The sequence below is a fragment of the Bos mutus genome, chromosome 10, assembly GCF_027580195.1.
Source record: "Bos mutus isolate GX-2022 chromosome 10, NWIPB_WYAK_1.1, whole genome shotgun sequence".
In the NCBI taxonomy this organism is placed as follows: Eukaryota; Metazoa; Chordata; class Mammalia; order Artiodactyla; family Bovidae; genus Bos; species Bos mutus.
In genome coordinates, this window is record NC_091626.1 from 75,361,093 (window position 1) to 75,383,511 (window position 22,419).

The window sequence follows — 22,419 nt, forward strand, 5'->3', positions numbered from 1 at the left end:
CATAAAATCAGGCAGTAAGAATGGAATGCATCGTAGGTTCTTCTTGATTTGTTACAGAGTCAGGCTCTTAATAAAAGTTCATTTATTCCTTTCACCTCTTTACCTCTTCCCACCCTCCTTCACTCAGTCTGTCTGTACGTACGTATGTCTTTCTTGTTAGCCACCATCTTGTCTCTGCATTGCTATATTGTTGGAGGCAGTCTAATCTCTTCGTGATGTCAGGCGAGTGTATGCTTCTCCATTCTGTCTCATCACAACAAAGATTTGGAGTGACGGTCATTAAAGCCCTCGGCGCATCACAGCTCTTGGGTCTCGAACAGACCGTGTTATAGTTCTTAGACAAACCAATGTTACCACTCCATGTTACAGCTCTATTTTATTTAGAAAATAGCAGGAAAATCCATCCGTGAGGCGTGAGGGCTGCCGACTCAAAGACAAGAAGAGAGTGGGGGAGCGTGCCAGCACTGGGGGTAGAGAGAGAGAGAGCCCTTTGGCTCCTCTTTTTATGTGTCTTTTCCTCCCCCTGGGCCTGCCCTCTGTAAACTGGGCTAGCCAGGAGTGCTGTTTGTTCTATCTGAGGTCTCACACCCGTCCTTGGACTTTCCTTTGTTCTATTTTCCCGTCTTTTCTCTTCCTTATCTTTAACCACCTCCATTCTGGACTCCTGTTTCCTATTTTAACTACCTAACAGTGATAAGGTGAACATGATCATCAGCCTCAGGGGTGGAATTTGGGATACCCGATGTAGTATCCATCTGGGCTCTACTTTTTCTAGTTGCGTAATGGAGAGCTCACTGACCCACTGTTTCTCGAAGGGAAGTTACAAGAACCAATAACAAATTCTTTAAGGTTTTTTGACCTTTACATAGTCTATGAATGCTTCCCCAGAACCCACAATAATGCCTGTGAAGCTATACAGTACAGTTCAAGGATGACTTCACATCTTATAATACCTGATACATATACAATTTGGAAAACTATTAATATATGCAAGAAAAAATTGCCAATGATATCTTAGGTCCTCAAAATGAATCTTTCCATAGCATAAGAAATAAATTATGACAAATTACAAAGACTGAAGGCCACTAAGTGCCACAAACATCACAAAACTCAGAAAAATTACATAATGGTTCTATTCATTAACTGTCATCTCTTAAGATACTGCTTTTGGGCTGCATACTTCTTTTTTTAATTGAAAAGCAAGAAAGTTCTTTCTTTCATACAGTATGATTATCAGATATTGTTTTTATTAGTAGCAGTTTAGGAAAGCTTCGGTTCATTTTGCTCTGTCAATGGCAGTTTTGACATGTTTCATCTTCTGGGGTCACTAGACTCCATCATGTCAAAAATGAGCTAAAACAAAATCCTGTACATTAGGATGTAAAAACAGATGAGACTACATGGTCATACTCATTGATCAGAGTCCTATTACTGACTTGTGTCTAAAAACATAGGAATTCTTAAATGCTATTTTGCATGAAAGTGAAAGTTTTAGTCACTCAGTTATGTCTGACTGTTTGTGACCCCGTGGACTATAGACCACCAAGCTTCTCTGTCCATGAAATTCTCCAGGCAAGAATACTGAAGTGGGTTTCCATTCCCTTCTCCAGAAGATATTCCTGACCCAAAGATTGAACCTGGGTCTCCTAAATTGCAGAGAGATTCTTTATCATCTGAGTCACCAGGGAAGATCATGATTTTGCACGATTCACATCAATAAGAAAAATGAATGTGCCTTAATTATAATTGCAGAAGCTGCTTAATCAAGTAGTATATTTCATTTTGACTAGATTTCAATGAGAATTGAACTCTCCACTTGTGATTTTACACATCTAGAGATCTGTGTTCCTATTGATGGATTTAGGACACTGGGGTGACTCAGTATCTGAAGCTAACTCAGTCCAAAGCAGGAACTCCTAAGAAGAGAATACTTCTAACAAGTGGTGCTAGGAAAACCAGTCAACCACTTGTAAAAGAATGAAACTAGAACACTTTCTAACACCATACACAAAAATAAACTCAAAATGGATTAAAGATCTAAATGTAAGACCAGAAACTATAAAACTCCTAGAGGAGAACATAGGCAAAACACTCTCTGACATACATCACAGCAGGATCCTCTATGACCCACCTCCCAGAATATTGGAAATAAAAGCAAAAATAAACAAATGGGACCTAATTAAACTTAAAAGCTTCTGCACAACAAAGGAAACTATTAGCAAGGTGAAAAGGCAGCCTTCAGAATGGGAGAAAATAATAGCAAATGAAGCAACGGACAAACAACTAATCTCAAAAATATACAAGCAACTCCTACAGCTCAACTCCAGAAAAATAAATGACCCAATCAAAAAATGGGCCAAAGAACTAAATAGACATTTCTCCAAAGAAGACATACAGATGGCTAACAAACACATGAAAAGATGCTCAACATCACTCATTATCAGAGAAATGCAAATCAAAACCACTATGAGGTACCATTTCACGCCAGTCAGAATGGCTGCGATCTATAAGTCTACAAGCAATAAATGCTGGAGAGGGTGTGGAGAAAAGGGAACTCTCTTACACTGTTGGTGGGAATGCAAACTAGTACAGCCACTACGGAGAACAGTGTGGAGATTCCTTAAAAAACTGGAAATAGAACTGTCTTATGATCCAGCAATCCCACTGCTGGGCATACACACTGAGGAAACCAGAAGGGAAAGAGACACGTGTACCCCAATGTTCATTGCAGCACTGTTTATAATAGCCAGGACATGGAAGCAACCTAGATGTCCATCAGCAGATGAATGGATAAGAAAGCTGTGGTACATATACACAATGGAGTATTACTCAGCCATTAAAAAGAATACATTTGAATCAGTTCTAATGAGGTGGATGAAACTGGAACCTATTATACAGAGTGAAGTAAGCCAAAAAGAAAAACACCAATACAGTATACTAATGCATATATATGGAATTTAGAAAGATGGTAACAATAACCCTGTGTACGAGACAGCAAAAGAGACACTGATGTATAGATCAGTCTTATGGACTCTGTGGGAGAGGGAGAGGGTGGGGAGATTTGGGAGAATGGCATTGAAACATGTATAATATCATGTATGAAATGAGTCGCCAGTCCAGGTTCAATGCACAATACTGGATGCTTGGGGCTGGTGCACTGGGACGACCCAGAGGGATGGTATGGGGAGGGAGGAGGGAGGAGGGTTCAGGATGGGGAACACAGGTATACCTGTGGCAGATTCATTTTGATATTTGGCAAAACTAATACAATTATGTAAAGTTTAAAAATAAAATAAAATTAAAAAAAAAAAAGAGAATACTTCCTCAGATCTCAGTGAATGCTTTATTGCAACTGTGCTGCTAAGTACGGTTATCATCTTGATTTTACACACTTTCATCAGTCTTTTTGGAGAAGGAAATGGCAACCCACTTTAGTCTTGCCTGGAGAAGTCCCATGGACAAAGGAGCCTGGCAGTCTACATGCAGTCCATGGGGTTGCAAAGAGTCGGACACGACTGAGCGACTAACACACAGAGATTGCAACCACTAGATAGGTATAGCTATTGAGCATTTGAAATGAGGTTATTGTTAGCTGAGATATAGAAACAACCTAAGTACCCATCAATGGATGAATGGATAAAGTAGATGTGCTATATATATACATATATATAGAAGTATTACTCAGCCATAAAAAATAATGAACTCTTACCATTTGTGATGATGTGAATGAAACTTGAGGGTATTACGCTAAATGAAATAAATCAGGAGGAGAAAGACACATATCATATGGTTTCACTTATATGTAGAATATAAAAAACAAGCAAGCAAAAAAAAAAAAAAAAATCAAAATAAATGAACAAACCAAGTCAAACAAGAGCAAACACCTAGATACAGAGAACAGGGTAGTTACCAGAAAGAAAGGAGTGGGAGGGTGAGGAGGGTGAAACGGATAAAGGAGATCATCTGTACGGTAATGAATGGAAACTGAATTTTTGGTGATGAACATGCTATAGTGTATAAAGAAGTAGAAATATAATGTACACTTGAAATTTATATAATATTATAAACCCATTACCTCAATAATAAATCTATTAAAAGAAATATGGTTATTGTGAATTGAAAGTGCTTTAATTGTAAAATATACATGGAATTTAGAAGACATAGTATGATAAAGGGAATGTAAGATATCTCATGAATAATTTTAAAAATATTGATTACATGTTGAAACAATATTTTAGATATATTGGATTAGATAAAATATTATAAAAATTAATTTCACCTGGCTTTCTTTTTATAAACTGACTATCTAAAATTTAAGATTATAGATGCGATCCACCTTATGCTTCCATTGGGGAGTGCTGCTGTAAACTTCAAAGAATGGACTCAGCAGCAGCTGGTGGAGTGGACAGGAAGAGAACTCAGGGTAGCAATCCCTACTCTGAGAGGGTGAGAAAAACCCTAACCACACATAAAAGCAACTGTGAAACACATAAATAACCCCCTAAACTTAAACCAAGTGTATAGTCAACTGAACTCTCTCTTCAGCCAGATCCTCCAAAATGTTGATCTAAAACTACCTCACATGAAGGAGGGTGTGACTGAGGGGAAGTCAGAATGCAAACAGAGCAGTCATAACTGATTATGGTGAAAATAGCTTAATTTGGCAGACTTTCCAAAAGCACATGACTATGGGAACACATTCCTTGAGCATATCCCATGGAAGGGATACATATGCATGTGGGACCCAAAAGAGTAACACTTCTTGGTAATCTGCCTCCACTACAGATTTGAGGTCAAACTCACTAAGGTCAATTCTTTCCTGGTTTTATGACTTTCACTAAGTCAACCCAAACTTCAGTCTCTTCTTATGGAAAATGAATATGATAAAATATGCATTATATGCTAGTTCTGACATTTAAATGAAAATTTATATATGTAAACTTTGTATTCTAAGCACTCAGTAATTGGCATCTGTGTTTATTGGTAGATTAAATACTCAGAACTTGTCACCCCTTATAAGATTGGAAGGATATCCCACAAACTAGTTTTGGCTGTTTACATTTAAAGTCTTCCTCTTTTTCTTCTATGACCTACATCCTCTGGTGTGTGTGTGTGCTTAGTCGCTCAGTCATGTTCAACTCTTTGTGACCCCAGGGACTGTAGCCTGCCAAGCTCCTCGGTCCATGGGATTTTCCAGGCAAGAATACTGGAGCAGGTTACCATTTCCCATCCCAGGAGATCTTCCCAACCTGGGGATCAAACCCATGTCTCTTACATCTCCTGCATTGGCTGGCATGTTCTTTACCATTAGCGTCCACCTGGTTGCATATTGGATAGTGCAGGTCTACACCAGGGGCTTCCCCGTAACTCAGCTGGTAAAGAATCCACCTGCAATGCAGGAGACACCGCTTGGATTCCCCATTTGGGAAGATCCCCTGGAGAACGGATAGGCTTCCCATTCCAGTATTCTTGGGCTTCCCTGATGACTCAGCTGGTAAAGAATTCTCTTGTAATGCAGGAGACCTGGGTTTGATCGCTGTGTTGGGAAGATTCCCTGGGGAAGGGAACGGCTACCCACTCCAGTATTCTGGCCTGGAGAATTCCATGGATTATATAGTCCGTGGGGTTGCAAAGAGTCAGACACGACTGAGAGACTTTCTTCACTTTTGTGTCTACACCATGAATAGTTTACACTATACTATTTATTATGTGCATATAGAGTACTATTATGTTTGCTGGTGTTTCCCATGTATTTTCCTTTTCTGGCCAGTCTCTGCGTTCTTTGAAGGCAAGAACTCCTCTTAAAGTTCCGTATCTTGGGATGCAGTGCCCAAACACAGTGGTCATTCAGTAAGTTTTGCTGATCAATAATTTGAATGCACTTAAAATGCCAGAAGGAAAAAATACAACAGACAATGTGATTTTTTCCACTTGTGCTACATTTATTGCTCCATAAGTGTTGTTTATTCCAGGATGTAAATTCTCAGAGTATGAGGAATAAAGCCATTTGCAGGCTGGTATTAATAAATCTGCTTTGGTGTTAGTGTGAATAATGCAAGATGCAAAAACAAGAGGGAATAATGTACACGGTAATGCTTTGCTTATGGAGTAAATGATCAAATTAAGGTGCTTCTAGGTACAAATGGAAAACATTATAATCTCACCAACACACCTAAGAGTTGGGCTCCAGTTTTTCAAATGTTTATTTACCACAAAATATAGTAGTTCACTTCTCATTTGCAACTCTGCTGTGGAAGGAGAGGTAGCTTTCAAGACACAACAAGGAAAGTCATACCCAGTGGTGTACCACATCTAGTGTGCTACCCAACCTCAGGTCTTTCCAAAAACCTCTGCAATTATAACATGGTAGAGACCGTGTCTCATCTCTGGACAACTTTTTAAAAATCTGGATAAGAATCAAGTTATTCAGAGCAAATATAAGAGAATTTCAGACCATATAAACTCATGTTACAATAATAGTATAGATTCATATGGAACCTAGATTTACATAGTCTTTGTCTCATGGGCATGTAAGAAAACACAGTCTATAATATGGAAAACTTCCAAATTATGATAAAAGAAGCAGAAACTTTTCAAAAGGTATGACTCATTCAGTGAATCACTAAATATCCTGGAAAAGGATATCTGTCATTTTAGAGTTATATTGGCTTAAAAAAAAAAACACCTTGAAAATACATCCTGATTATCAGATTGAAAACAGTCAATGCTTTCCATATTATATTACAGTATTTGACTTAAAATGTGTTTTCTCTTATTTCTTTTTTCTGTATATAATCAATGTAAGGGTTTCTTTGGTGGCTGAGTGGTAAAGAAGCCACCTGCCAATGCAGGAGACAAGGATTTGATCCCTGGGTCAGGAAGATCCCCTGGAGAAGGAAATGGCAACCCACTAGAGTATTCTTGCCTTTGAAATCCCATGGACACGGGAGCCTGGTGGACTACAGCCCATGGGGTCACAAAAGAGTTAGACACAACTTAACAACTAAACAACAATCAAGGTAAAGCAAAGTAAAATATTCCAAAAAATGTCCGCTCTCATGTTGAAAAGCTGCCTCCCAAACTTAGCCTATAAAATACATTCACAGACATAACAACTATATGCAACCTTAATTACTTCTCAAAGTTGGGGCATTTCATTTTATTTTTTTGAAAGGCTGACACAGAGTTTATTGAATTTCATTTTTCTATTTTCAACTGAGATCACTTCTACATGCTATTTTGTTAATCTACATGGGTACTTTATTTTTAACAAGTGTAGCCTTACTATAAATGGGCTCAATCATACAGACACATACACACACACTCACACTAACTTTTAAAACAGTAGAGCATACATTATACTCCTCCTATAAAGCCAGCTTTGATTAAAACCCACTAGTTTCAAAGATTGGTCTGATTTTGAAGATGAACCAAGATATTGTCTGTATGATTCCAAAATCTATTCTAGCCATTTCCTATGTTAGCTTTCCTATCATATGCTTGAGCAAACTCCACATTCTCCATCAGGCCTTTCTGAATAGAGACTCCTCTTCATTCTTTGAATTCCCTTAGACACTCCCAGGCGCACACAATCTTGGTGTGTATTGTAATCTTCTACTCACTATGGTTCTTTTCCCGCATACCTACACCTGAGCTCTACAATGCAATCATCAGCTTCTTAAAATTATAGGTCATGGCTTATTCATGTCCTGTAGCTTTCAGTAGAGCCTTGGATAGAGTCAATATTCAATAAATGTGTTAGAAAGCATGATGATTTTGATCATGATTTACAGGCATATCATTCAGCAAACCAGTGATATGTTAAAGCAAAGTCAGCCATTATGAACATATATTAAGAATTTTCTATTTCTAGCTATTCCAATTCCATCCCTTAGCTATCTTTTTGCATAAAAGTACTCAGTGTTTCATCAGCATTTTCAACCCCAAAACTCAAGTTGAATTTATTTTAAAAATTAAAATCCAATGAGTCTAATTATATTCTAGCATCAAACTAAGCTTTTTCTCCCTTACAGTTACATTTTAAATGTTTTTAGTATCTAACCATGTTAAGATTCCAGTGTACAAATACATATCTACTGTGGGTTTTTTCCAAATTTAATAATATCCTGAAACCTAATTTTGTGTATTGGATTCATTTAAAATGTGGTTGCTACTCAACAATTTTAGAGGAAACTATATTACATCAGACGTAACATTTAAACTAAACCCAGAAGTTAAGACTCTATAAATAAGAAAAACAGAAAGACTCCAAATAAGAAGCATGAAAGCCAAAGGAAGTTAACATGCAGCACAAAGTCATTTGGCCTTGTGAATACTCCGCCCAATGGATTCAGCTGGAAGAAAATGAAGCATGTGAAATGCACAAGCGAAATGCAAGTGTGTGGCCTTACTGATGCCAGGCTACAGAAGTGACTCAAGAGTGAGAGGCCATTGATGAGAAGAAGGTTTGGATTAACCATGGCCTCGAAGTTACCCCTGGAAAGTAAGTAGCACTCAGTTGTGGGAGGTGCATTAACCTCTTCAGACCACTAGGTTCAAAGTGTTCTATAAGGGGTAATTTATTAAATGGGGCCTAATTGCTTGGTAATGTACCTTCCAAAAGTCACTTCTCTATGCTATGATTAGGCCTGGGGTTTGCCAAGTGCTGTCATTCTCTTTGTAACTCCATAATGGAACTCTAAGAAGTGGGACACTGATCCACTGGACAGCTACATATCTAATTGGGGTCCAGAGTCTGACCAACAAAGCCAGGCAACCTTTCATTTAACCCTCCAGAGTGAAAACAGAGATTCAAAATTGATACACCTTGTAGTAAAATGCCTTTTACTAAATATACATATATTTTCATAGAATATGGATAACTGGTTTTATTGTTTTGAAAAGAAAGGCAGATTTTTAAGATTTGTGAATTTGTTCGTTTCACTAAATTCTTTCTTTAAAATTTATAAATAATTATGCTTTTTTTTTTCACCATCTACAAATAAATTTTCTTTGCCTTATTGCCTATGAAAGCCAATCAACGTGATTTTCTTACTGGGTTCCAACACAAAATCGTATGTTTTCACCAGTCATCTGCTTGGTATTACTGATACACACCAGGACCACTTGGCCACTGGCTTTGCTAATTAGCAAGGCCAGCAGAGGGAGTGCAAGAGCATTGTTACAAAAACAAAAATCAAAAATATTTTAAGTGATAACAACAGTTAGAAATAGAAAATCTGAAATCAAACTACAGAGAATAAGACAGCAGAATTTAAATATGGAAGCAGCCTTGGTAATATCACAGAGGCAATAAGCTAGAACCAAAGAGACAGGGCTTAGACATATATGATATTTGTGAACTCATCAAATATAGCTGTGCCTCACTTTCTCCATATTGAAAATGGCTATCACAGTAGCTTCCATTAAGAAAGGCTTTTGTCCTTAAGAAAGAATGATTACTTGAAGACTGAGAATTATTGTTACAAGAAAGAAGCTGATGCCATTAATTTTGACCAAGATGAAAAACATCTGGGAAGAATCCCCTAACGCCTTAAGAACAGAGATTTGATATTAGATCATGGAGTTGGACACTCATCTTTCCAAGATGAATAAATAAAATGGTTAGGCTTCAAAGTATTATGGGGATGCCTTTTCATGAGAGAGAAATTATATATTCTAATCCCATACAATGTTTTACAACTCCTATTCCCAGACCATTTAAAGAAGTTACATGTTTTCCAAACATGTTTTCAAGCTATTTGTTACAAAGGAATTCTGTTTCAATCTGCCACTTAATGGCTTATGGTTATTTAGAACTTCAGTTTTACCCTTTAAGGTAACATGCTAAAATTGTGTTTTCCAGACTCCTCCAATCACATTGCTTATGAGATATTTTGTGTGACCCTCATAACCACTTTTTTCCCAAAGGGCATCTTTGAAAAATGACACCCAGAACAACCCAGACTTTACACTATATTGAACTAAATAAAATCTTTCTTTGCTTTCAAAGTTTGGGATAATCTTGAGGACAGTGCAGTTTGTCTGGAAGTTTGGCAGGGAAGTAGTTTGGAAAGTAAATATTCAGTTCTGCTTTCTCCAGTAGATGTCACTTTCTGTACATAGGATATCAAGATATATAAGATGCACAGTATTCCTTACAATGATGGCAAAAAAATAACTTTGAGTTCTGGTCATATATAACAATGTGTAAGCTTTCATTGGTATTTTCTAGTGTTAGGAAACTTAAAGAATAGTGAAAGCAAAATGAATGCTATTATTTAACCATCTTACATATTTCTGGGTAGACTTAGCAATGACTATTAAACATAACATGATATAATATTGCTAGTGCCTTTTCAACAGTTACAGAAAGCTAAGTATTATTCCACATCACAGCATAAAATTAATTAGTCAAAAACAAACATGGTTCCTGAGTAAATAAGCAGTCATTAATAATACACTGCATACTTATCAAGAACCTAGTTAAGTATGAGTTCACCTAACCCACTATGATTTCAAATGTTATTCTTCCTGGTTCCTCTATATCATTTTGATATTCACATCAGCTTCATATGTCTGAGAAAAAAAAATTGTTCTCCAAAGTGTTTCAGTATACAGCAAGAAATGTCAGCATGAGAATGAGAAAGGGAAAAAGAAAGATAAACCTTAAATAGCATTTTTGTGGCATCCACATGTACAAGAATGAAAATCAAATTTTGAAAGAATATTAATAGTTAGATTAATTCTTCCTAAAATACTTCCCAAAATGCTCTTTGCATTTCTAAACATAAGCCTCATTATTCTATTCTATTTGTATTCCCATGTAGTCAAATGTTATATTTGAGTTACTTTAATAGATGACTTTGAAGTGACAGAGGAGAGTACATTTTGTTTCTTATTGACCCCATCAAGGTTTTGTTTGCAGCTACTATAACTTGAAAGAATAGAAAAAGGATACAGCAGATTTTTAAAATGTTAACGTCTGGGTCACATCTGATTCAGTCATTGTATTGACAAACCTGATTTGATAATTGCTAAATTAAGCTCAAGAGAAAATTAGTTAAACAACTACTTTTATTTTTAGATGCTTCAAACAAAAGATATGAAGTTTGATAGCAAATAATGATAGGGTGCTAGAAACAGAAATTCCCTAAGAAGGCAAAATGGGCATGTGGCTTTTACAAAACAAAAGAATGTATCTGGTCATCAAAATAAACAACCCCCGCCTCACCCACCCACCCACCAAAGGGCCTCTTTTTGTTTTAAATATTTTGTGCAAAGAGTAAACCAAAGTGCTGGATTCTTATCTGAGGTAGAGATTTCTTGACTTGTTAACTGGGAAGTTCTGCTACCTTTCTTGTGTATACTTGGTTAAAACAAAAAGATTATAGGGTTTGGGGTAATAAAAGGATTTAGAGGCTTTCACCTTTAGGCTACTGATTCAGCTCCAGTTCAGGTTAAAGAGACCAAAAGTCATGAATGTTCCCAGGGCATAGAGTTTACTTTCAATTCTGCCTAAATGAAGATCCCACTTCATAATAAAGCCTAAGGCATTTTTCAACTATTCAGAGCAAATACTGTTTGAATAGGAAGAATAGAAACAAACACAGAGTAATGACTGAGGTGGATTCCTCAGGAGACAGACCACTGATAACTTAGTTGAGCATTTTCAATAATATCAGCTCTGCATTTTCAGTCTTATACCAGTATTGATAAACCAATAAATACTAATCTAAAATTTGGAAAGGAAATAATGCCACAGTGATTATCTTGAAAATGAAGATAACTGATTGATATCATGTGGCTGAATTCTTACACTTTGATTTGAACTCGAGGAAGGACCGTGCAAAACACACACCCTACAGCCAGCTGTGGGTAGTCTATTGCTGTGTTTTATACAGGCTGTTCACACCACCAGTCCTATTCAAGCAAGAATTCTCCGGGAGGGTAGAAATTCCTTTGCACCATACCGCTGTCTTTTCGTTTTTATATTTTCCTTTTCCCCATAGTACTTAATGCCCTATTTCAGAGACCCCTACCCTCCAGGATCTAATGCCTGATGATCTGAGGTGGAGTTAATATAATAACAATAGAAATAAAGTACACTATAAATGTAATGCCCTTGAATCATCCCCGAGTGATCTCCCCTCCTTGCCCCAGACAGTGGAAAAACTTGTCTTCCACAAAACTGGTCCCAGGTGCCAAAAAGATTGCGGACCATTGCTATTTATTTAATAGATTGGAACAGAAAATTCAGAACGCTGAGAAACAGTCAGTTGCTTAATTCCACAACCCTAACAGTTGAAAATTATGGTATCATTATTATTATTTGTACCACGTTTTATAGTTGTCTCCTATAAGTAATTTATCAAAGATCAAATGAATTAAACATAAGATTTATAGCATACATGTAAGACACATAAGTATGTAAATAAACAGATATGTATATTCTTCTTCCCACTCTCTGCCATAGATAACATTATCCTGAATTTTATGTTAACCAGCCCCTTGCTTTTCTCTCTCTTTTTGGAATAGTACAAATGCTTCATAAGGATTTTAATATTGCCTATTTGTTTAGAAAAATACAATAAAACATTTGAGACAATTGAAACTCAGAAGCAATTTTGACCAGTTGATTTTTATTCAGTCAAGTGTGTGTGCTAAGTTGCTTCAGTCGTGTCTGACTCTTTGTGACCCTATAAACTGTAGCCCACTAGGCTCCTCTGTCCATGGGATTCTCCAGGCAAGAATACTGGAGTGGGTTGCCATGCCCTTCTTCAGGGCATCTTCCAGACCCAGGGATCAAACGGCATCTCTTATATATCCTGCATTGGCAGGCAGTTTCTTTACCAGTAGTGTCTTACTCAAAAAAGTCAGAATTTTGTGGAGTGTAAGAATGCTTCTATCTGCATATATCACTAAAATCTATCCAGTGCTCTGCACTCTTTTTTTTCTTTTTTAATTTTTATTTATTTTATTTTATTTTTTCAATGCCATTCTCCCAAATCATCCCACCCTCTCCCTCTCCCACAGAGTCCAAAAGACTGTTCTATACATCAGTGTCTCTTTTGCTGTCTCGTATACAGGGTTATTGTTACCGTCTTTCTAAATTCCATATATATACATTAGTATACTGTGTTGGTGTTTTTCTTTCTGGCTTACTTCACTCTGTATAATAGGCTCCAGTTTCATCCACCTCATTAGAACTGACTCAAATGCATTCTTTTTAATGGCTGAGTAATACTCCGTTGTGTATATGTACCACCACTTTCTTATCCATTCATCTGCTGATGGGCATCTAGGTTGCTTCCATGTCCTGGCTATTATAAACAGTGCTGTGATGAACATTGGGGTACACGTGTCTCTTTCAATTCTGGTTTCCTCGGTGTGTATGCCCAGCAGTGGGATTGCTGGATTATAAGGCAGTTCTATTCCCAGTTTTTTAAGGAATCTCCACACTGTTCTCCTCTGCACTCTTAATAAATGATGCTTTCAAAAGTGAAGTGAAGTCGCTCAGTCGTGTCCAGCTCTTAGCAACCCCACTGACTGTATTACAAGATCCCTCATTCAAAGACAAGATCAGGGTTTCAGGGTCTAGATGACTGATCATTATACTTCTGAGTAAATTATTAAAGAAGAGATCCCTCAAATTACCTAGCCATCCCACAGCCTTTGCTCAAGAAGTGAAAATGAGCGAGTCCTGAAGGGCTGTGGAGGGTAGGTCCTGAGGGTCCTCCGTGATGAGGGGCTGGAGAACAATAGCAAGAGACCAAAGCATCCCAGAGGCATCTCCCTTTCATTTTCCACCTCCTTTCCTCCTGTATCCCTAAGTGGACTCCCAGTCCACTACCGTCCATAGCAGAATCCAATCTTGTCATTACTCAGCAGCACCGTGTAACTTCCAGTATGCCCCTGTTTCTTTTTTCTTTTCCAGAACATCTCCCCTGGGCTCATGGGCACATTCCCATCTTTGGATCTTGTGTCAATACCACCCATCTTGGAGGTACCTTTTCACAATTTATGATGGGACATTAATTTTGCATTGAAGAGATTTTGTCAAATTTTACCAATAAGAGATAGTTTATTTTAAACAAAATATTAGATGATAACTTGGTTTTGTACTAAAATTAGAGCATTCTAAATTCACATATGTTATCAGCATGGGTGTTTTTGAATTTTATTTAAAGTTATTAAGAAGTATTCCAAGTCTGAACCCTAAAATAGGAAAATGAGACATTTAAGGCATCAGTTGTTAAAATTGTGAATAAGACCCTTGATAGATTGATTACCTAATGGCAAGTATGACAAGTGTGACAACAGATTTAGGAATAACATTACCACCTCAGTAAAAAAATAAACATGAATATTGCTAATTATTAATTTTGTTAATATTTTAAATAATCTGGAAGGCATCAAAAGTGTTGAATTTAATATTAGTGAATTGAAGTCCTGGGTAATAATCTTTGTCACATATCTTCTATTCAATACATTTCAGAAGTATTTTGAACTTGTTATCCTTTAGTTTATCTTACTGTCAACTTGATTTGCTATTTTCTTTTCCTGCTACCACCTTACAAACTAAATCCTCCAGTTCTCTTTTGCTTGGACTGTTCTCTGCATCTTCAAAGTTTACCCTTCAAATCATTTTATATGGTAATAGCAGACAAAACTTCGTAAACTAGAATTCTTCTGCTTCTCTTTTGGTGAGTTCTAATTTTCATGGAAATAATTCAAACTCCTTAGTATGGTATTTAAGTAAGTCTTCTACCGCATTTTCCAGACTTCTCCCCAACTACTGCAAAATCTATACAATGTCTGTATCTAATGCAATCTTCTTCACGTACCAGGAAATCCCTTTCACCTACAATTTTCTATGGGCCTCCCAGATGGCTCAGTAGTAAAGAATCCACCTGCGAATGCAGAAGACGCGGGAGATAGAGGCTCAATCCCTGGGCTGGGAATGTCCCCTGGAGAAGTAAATGCAACCCACTCCAGTATTTTTGCCTGGAAAATTCCATGGACAGAGGAGCCTGGCAGGCTGTAGTCCAAGGGATCGCAAAGAGTCAGACACAACTATGCACAGATATGATTTTCTACATTGCCCTCATCTCATTCTGGGTTTTTGCCTGAAAACCTGTTCCTCTTCCAAATCAAAGTACAGATTCTGTATGCAACCGTTCCATTAATCCCCAGTCCTTAGAGTTTCCAAAGCACTTTGGTTATGCTCATGCTGCTGCTGCTAAGTCACTTCAGTCGTATCCGACTCTGTGCGACCCCATAGACGGCAGCCCACCAGGCTCCCCCGTCCCTGGGATTCTCCAGGCAAGAACACTGGAGTGGGTTGCCATTTCCTTCTCCAATGCATGAAAGTGAAAAGTGAAAGGGAAGTCGCTCAGTCATGTCTGACTCTTAGCGACCCCATGGGCTGCGGCCCACCAGGCTCCTCCATCCGTGGGATTCTCCAGGCAAGAGTGCTGGAGTGGGGTGCCATTGCCTTCTCCAGGTTATGCTCATATTACAGCATTAATCATGTACTGTCTCACATTTTAATTATGAAGGTTGTAGGTCTTATTAACTCCTCTGATCCCTAGATGAGGTTCATGCATGACACCCCTTTAAATGTAGAATACCACACAATCAGCACAATATTTGTTGCATTCAATTGAATGGTTGAATATAGATGTCTAAAAGAGGACCACTATCATTTTTTATGAAGATCTTGAAAGATAATTACCTCAGTGTAATTATAGAGATAATTTGTTGTAAATTTACTACTCGTCACTTTTCTGAAGCATATTCATTCTGAGTATTTCAAATCCCAGAACTAGTTCTGGACTGAGAATCCAAACACAGTTAATATCCAGTCCCTGCGTTCTGAAAACTCAAGACCAGCCAACTTTCCTGTCAATCCACTGGTTAGGACTCTGTGCTTCCAATGCGGGGATGGGGGACGGGGATGGGTTCGATCTCTGGTTGGAGAACTAAGATCCTACATTAGCAAGATACAGAATAAATAACTAAATGCTCAAGACCTAACAAGGAAGCCAGCCACCCAAGTACAATTAACTATAACACAGTGCTGTAAGTATCCCAGAAATATTGGAAACAAAATTCCCTAAAAGTACAGAGCAATTAATTCTTGAAGAAAGGAGATAGTAACAGAGTGTGGACCACCTAAAGATCTCTGAAGTAGACCTTAAAAAGAGAAACAGCTATTGGACAGAAATGATGCAGAGTCCACGCCTGGAATAGACAAGTAGGTGATACATTGCTCAACCTCAAGGACATCATTCAGTTAAGCAACAATGTGTAGAAGTTCAGTTAAAATTTCACTAAGATTTCACCTTCCATTTTGTCTTTTCTAGGTCTCCCTTCTTTAAAGTTTTAGGTTGATATATATATATATATAACTGTTTAAAAGAAGTCATGAACATGGCAATTCTTGCCGCCTCAATATTCACTGGACTAGTTTTGGAACAAATTGGTGACAAATCAAAATTAACAAACCATAAGAAATCTTAGCAATCATAACTTTTAAATTCAGTGTTTTCAGACTTTTTAAGTCACTTTCCTTTTCTCAAATTAAATTTTGCTAAGGTCTATATATAGAGATGAGGAGAAGGCAATGGCACCCCACTCCAGTACTCTTGCCTGGAAAATCCCATGGATGGAGGAGCCTGGTAGGCTGCAGTCCATGGGGTCGTGAAGAGTCAGACACGACTGAGTGACTTCACTTTCACTTTTCACTTTCATGCATTGGAGAAGGAAATGTCAACCCACTCCAGTGTTCTTGCCTGGAGAATCCCAGGGACGGGGGAGCCTGGTGGGCTGCCGTCTATGGGGTTGCACAGAGTCGGACATGACTGAAGTGACTTAGCAGCAGCAGCAGTATATAGAGAGATGAAGAAGAAAATACTGGTCTTGTCCTGAGTTCCACCAGCTCTTCTTCCCTCCTGCGTTAAGACTGGCTGATTTTTCATAGCCCTAAGGATTCAGAGGCATAGTTTGAAAATTGCTGCTTCTAGACCCATCTCTTTATAAATGAGGAAACAGAGATCCAAAGAATTTGAAGTACCCTATAGGAGTTGATAGCAGCAGTACTTAGTGGCAGCATAGGAAATAGAAGTCGCTTAGCTGCCACTCCTCTGCTCTTTCAAGATAAAATTAATTCTATTTACATAGCAAAATGAGCATGAGGTCCAAGAGTTTCCCAAAGTGACATTTAGGATAGAGAGAGACTGTTTCTTTTCCATGATAAGACAAGACTTCATTGGAATTCAGTAAGACAGCATTAAGTAATTCAGAATCAATGCTAAGTCTTTTATTTTATTCTATCTTTCCTCCATTTTGATATTGAATTACCAGAAATGACAGCTCCCAGGCCCTCTAACTTCTTGATCCTAGACAAGGGAGATGGTTAAAGAAATTCATCTCCGAGATGGCACTGGCTAGTCAGGCACTTTTCTGCTGTTGAAATCAAAGTTTGATATATTATCTCCCCTAGTTTAAAAAGGCAAGAAAATAAAAACCCAAATGACTTTCTTTTCATCCCATAGATTGTGAAGGAGAACAAAAAGTCTAGACTCCTTTGCTAGTCCAGGGTCTTATGTTTTAACTTAGAGATTAAGTTATTGTTTTATATATATGTGTGTGTGTGTGTGTGTGTGTGTGTGTATGTATATAGTGCTATGTATATTTTATGTTGTATATTTAAATATATACATATATGAAGAAGAACTTAATCAAAATAATCAACTATATGTGCTGTAAATTGTCCTCCTTGTCAAGAAAGTTTAGTAACTTAACCTAATGGAACTAAAATAATGTTGGAATTATATTGAGAACATAAATATACAGAACTAGAATAGAAGAATAGTAAATTTTTCTATATAGACCCCTGCTACTGGGAATCATTGAATATTATACCTAAACTATTTAAAAGAAATGTAAATAATTTAAATAGCCTCATAATAAAATATGGCAAACGTTTGCTGAAAGGAGTAATAGAGATACTTGTTTGTTAAGGTCAAATGAGCTAATAACTTTTGAGAGAAACTTTTAGCTATAGAACCAAAATAACAGTATTGTTTGCAAATATAATGCTAAGCATGAGCTGAATCAAAACTGACAAATGATGATTTGCAGACTTCATGTAAAGACCTTAAAAATTCTCAAGGTCATTGCTTTTGGAAGCTATGGATACTCTTGATTATTAATAGCATGGAAGTTGTCTTACCTTCTTTCCTAATAGAGCAGGGAATTGGAGACAATGCAAAATTCTCTCTTTCTAATTATTCCACATCTGGATTTTACCTCTACAGTCTAGATGTCTGCCTGAAAGCATGGCCCAGCAAGAAGATACAGATTGATTTTCTAAACAGACCACAATCCCCCAGCCTCTTCCAAAATTAGTGCTATTGTGTGCCATGATTTTCACATGATGTCACCAACTTCATCAATCATCCTAGAAAGCAGACAGAACACCATAAAGAGGCTGGCAGAAGAGAGCATCCTAGAGAAAAACTTCATAACTTACAGCTAGTAACCCCAATAGAAACTTCAGAGGAAAATGAATCGGAAACATTTGTACTTTAAGGCAGGCCCTAAACAATTCTTTAATTTGTAAGTCCTACCATTCTATTTCTTCACATAGTATGCACTTGTATACATACACACACATACACACACACATCCCCAAAAGAACAAATTAATAACTAGTTAATTGCTAAACAAAATAAAAACATATTAATTTAAATTACAAGGTTGTCTATATTTCTCATCTCAAATTATTTCAAAATAGTCTTCCAAACTGTTCCCATCTTCATGCTTGCATGCAAGCTACATCACTTCAGTTGTGCCTGACTCTTTGTGATGCTATAGACCGTAGCCCACCGGGATCGTCTGTCCGATTCTCCAGGCAAGAATATTGGAGTGGGTTGCCATGCCCTTCTCCGGATGATCTTCCTGACACAGGGATCAAGCCCACATCTTATTATATCACCCACATTAGCAGGAGGATTCTTTACCACCAGCATCACCTGGGAAGCCCTTGAATTCATCTACTTTCTTCAAAATAGAGAAAATATTTGTTAAAACTATATAGTCTCCAATGAAAAGGATTTTGTCATGAAGGTTTAAGTTGAGCCATTCTCTAGTCATGTATGCTAGATGATAACCTTTATTTTAGAAACCAACTCTGTAGGAATTGTTGTTAATCTAATTCTGTTTAGCAGAACAAGGGCACTTCAGGCATAGTCCGAAACTGATTCTGAAAAGGAAACTATGTCTTGGAGAGGTGGGGGTGGGGATGAAGATGTCCAACCACTTTCTACCTGGCTGGTCGCCAAGTACCTGATGAATTGGAAAAATATAACATACAAAAGGAATATTTATGTATCTTCTTTCTTCATCAGATACACAGTATTTTTTCTCCCATGTCACAAAAATTGTAACTGCAATTTACAAGTATATGCACAATCAAATTGCTATTGATTTAGCTATGCATTTCTTTGATGTCCCTTGCCTTAACCTCATTTATAAAGCTGTTTTGCATTATTTCAAACTGTCAATGATTTGTGACTCATGAATATTCAAATCTAATTTGCACTTACCTTTTTGGTATGCATGCTTACTTGCAATATGTCTCTACATTTGCCCTTTTGTTTTGTATTTATTTGTGGATTGTTTTATTAAAATAATACTCCTTTAAAAGTATAGTAAGTCTATTTAAAAATAATCGGAGTGGTTGATGATTGACTCTTCTTAATCTCAGTATACTATCTCTATATTTTGCTACTTAGCAAGTTGAGTCATTCTGTGAATGTGTCTCTAGTATTAAAATAGCCATACTTTTGCTGGTAGATGTCAATTTCAGTGAGTTGGGCTTAGTTTTGCTGGGCTGTGTGTCTCTAGGAAAGAGTCAACAATTTTTAGATGAACTTGAGCCTTACAAAGAAAGAAAGAAAGGATTATTTCTGGTAGAAAAACAAAAAGTTCATGCAGAATTGAGCCCTTCATGTCATTGTGGATCAACTTTTCCACTTACCTTGTGGAATGCAAAAAATGAAACCTAATGCTTTCAAGCACTAAAAAACCCTTTTAGATGTCTTTTAGATGATGATAGCTAAAAGAGACACCCAGGACTTTGTGGATTGCAGGCATGTCACTAGTGATTGAAGGTCTGAAACAGCAGAGCAGGGAGCCAGCTGCCTACAGAATGGGCAGAGTTTCTTCTTGAAAAACCTGTTCAGGGACAAATAGAAAGTGTCATATCCAAAAAAAGTGGAGTAAAGAACATTTCTTTGTAATTGATTTCTCAATTGTGATTTCTAAGAATATCCAGACAACTAATTGCTCTACTTTGCCAAAAAAAGAAAAATATTTTTAAATATGTTTTCACATCAGTAGCTAAAATGGAAAGATAGTTAATAACATTGACAGTGCAGTAGCTGGTGTTTCCTTAATTTGCATCATGTTCAATGTCTAAACTACCTATAAAGCTATAAAGAAATCATTGATCACCTGTTGTCATCCATCACATAATAATGATGCCCCCACATTCCCTAAATGATGCTGTATAAAGTATGGCTACAGGTCTTGGTCTAGCTTTTCTGGGGATAAAACAATTTTTCTTTATACAAATTATTCATTGTCCCTCAATTGTACATATTCCCTCAGGCAACAGAATCTCCTTCCAAGAGTCACTAAATTTCTTTTCTCTTTTGTAGTCATTTTTTTCACTTAGAAAACCAAATTTTTAATTATTAAGGAAATGTTTTGTTGCCATGATATTTTATTGTTTGTGTGTGTTTCAACAAATTCCCTTCGTTTTGAAAAGTTCATAATTTTCCCAACTTTATCATTTTCTTTATGATAGTGATGTCATTATTTCCTTCTTTTTGAAAACCAAACATCACAGATTCATTGGAACCCCCAATATGCTACCCAAGGGACTTCTCAACAGTATGCTATTATTGTTCATATAAGTAAAAGATCTATTACATCCTGATCTCTGCCCATGATCAGTGAACTCTGCTCTGGAAGATAGAAAACTATTAGGAGCAAGGGTTCTAAGATTATGTTAGATACACTGGCTAGCATCTGGTCAGTGCTAAATATGGAACAACTATTCCAGAAGTCCAGTATTTGCCAGAAGTTGTACTAGTTTTTAGTCCATTGTATTTTTTTTTCTTTTTTTTTGGCCATACCAGGCAGCATGTGGGGAGCTTAGTTCCCCAAACAGGAAGTGAACCCATGCCACCTGCAGTGGAAGCATGGGTCTCAACCACTGGACCATCAGGGAAGTCCCTAGTCCACTGTGTTTTAAACTGAGAAAAAATTGTCTTCTCGGAATCTAACCCTTCTCTCAGCCCATTTTGCACCATAACACAGGAAAGTGTCTGCTCCTACCTTTAGGACTGGGTCCTCCTCTAACCAGTAGTTGTTTCAAGATACCTGGTTAAGCCTATTCAAGCATTCTGCAAATATGTACAGATGAGATGTGAGGGTAAGTTTGTTAGTGACTTCTCAAATTGTTTGCACCTGTATTCCCTTGAGAGTATCCAAAGAAAGAGAAACAGGTGTCCTTCCTCTGGGTTGTTTTGGGAAGATCAGAGGCTCAGAACTGCTCAGGTCATCTGGCCACCAGCCTGCGAATAAATTTGATGCCCATAAGAGGGCAAAGCCAAGAGAATTGAAGGAAAAGAGAGATGGAGCCTACCTCACCTCTTGCCAATGGCATAGCTTTATTTTTTTATTGTTCAAGCCAGACTGAATTGGATTTTCTGTTACTTGCAGCCAAAACGTTCTAACTGATTCAGAGAGGCAGCCAAAAACAATGTATTTTACACATTAGCTCATAGCACAACACTCATTCACAGAGCAGAGCTGTCCAGTGCCCGCCCAAGTTTACATCCCGCCTGGCTTTTCTAAGTCAATGTACCAGCCACACCTCCGTGTTTGTTCAGTTTTTTTGTTTTCTGAAAACAGAAAAAAGATTGAGTGAATCCTCCAAGATTTCTCCAGTCTCCTTAATAACCAGCAGAACCCACAAAGCGTTCTTTTTGCTTTTGTAGGAATAGAATTCAAAGCAAGAATGCCACCGCTGGCTTGCTGCTGTAACCTCATCTCAGAGCCACAGCTTGCAGAATTTTAGCACTTAAAAATATACTCAATCTTACATTCTTCGCCTTCTAGGAAACCACAACCCAAGGTAGAATGGCACCACATGCATCAAAGTGGCATGAAACCTAAGTGAAAACTATTTTATGATTTGTTACATGGTTTTATATTCCTAATTCTAGCTGACCAATTTAACCTGGTATATACAACCTAAAAACAAGATACCTTTAACCCTTATTTGACATCTATATCAGGATAAATTTAGTTTGCTTGCTCCAAGGGGCCAAGATAGTGAGT